This window comes from Frankliniella occidentalis, unplaced genomic scaffold (assembly GCF_000697945.3).
Source record: "Frankliniella occidentalis isolate FOCC.00 unplaced genomic scaffold, Focc_3.1 Scaffold35, whole genome shotgun sequence".
Lineage (NCBI taxonomy): Eukaryota > Metazoa > Arthropoda > Insecta > Thysanoptera > Thripidae > Frankliniella > Frankliniella occidentalis.
Window position 1 is genome coordinate 1552923 of NW_026267165.1, and position 445 is coordinate 1553367.

Sequence of the window (445 nt, forward strand, 5' to 3'; positions counted from 1 at the left end):
TGAGTGTGCACACTACAATACTGCCCCGGGCGGCAGTGCGGCGCGCTTGCGCTGCACGTTCATAGCCAATCAGCTGTGGATTAGTGCGGGGGGCTCATCTGCCGAGTGCTTCGTGCTTCGGGCGGGAGCCGAGTCACTCAGCCGCTGTGCGAAGCCTTGGATTGCGCCCGGTGGAGCCGGTCGGAGCTGCTCCCCTAAAAGTTTCTCTTCCCGCCGGGTCTGGCTGGTGTGACGGCCGCATTAGCGTCCCACGCGGTGACGGCCGTGACGGCCCGTAGTAGTCGTGCAGTGGGACCGCGGGGGATGTGAAAAGGGGGCGGGGTGTCGTGGCGGAAGGAGGAGGGGGGCGGGGTAGGGGTAGCGGGGTCGGGCGAGAAATGTTTTATTCAGAACCAGCTTTACACGCCGCCACAGCCCTCTAGCGGGTGGAGCGTGGCAGGGGAGT

At 65.4% G+C, this 445-nt stretch overlaps 1 protein-coding gene across 2 annotated transcripts in view; it reads left to right on the plus strand.

Moving 5' to 3' along the window:
- LOC113212479 (calbindin-32) overlaps positions 1-445 on the plus strand; it is an 81703-nt gene that overhangs the window by 75367 nt on the left and 5891 nt on the right. The gene's annotated exons all lie outside the window — the stretch shown is intronic.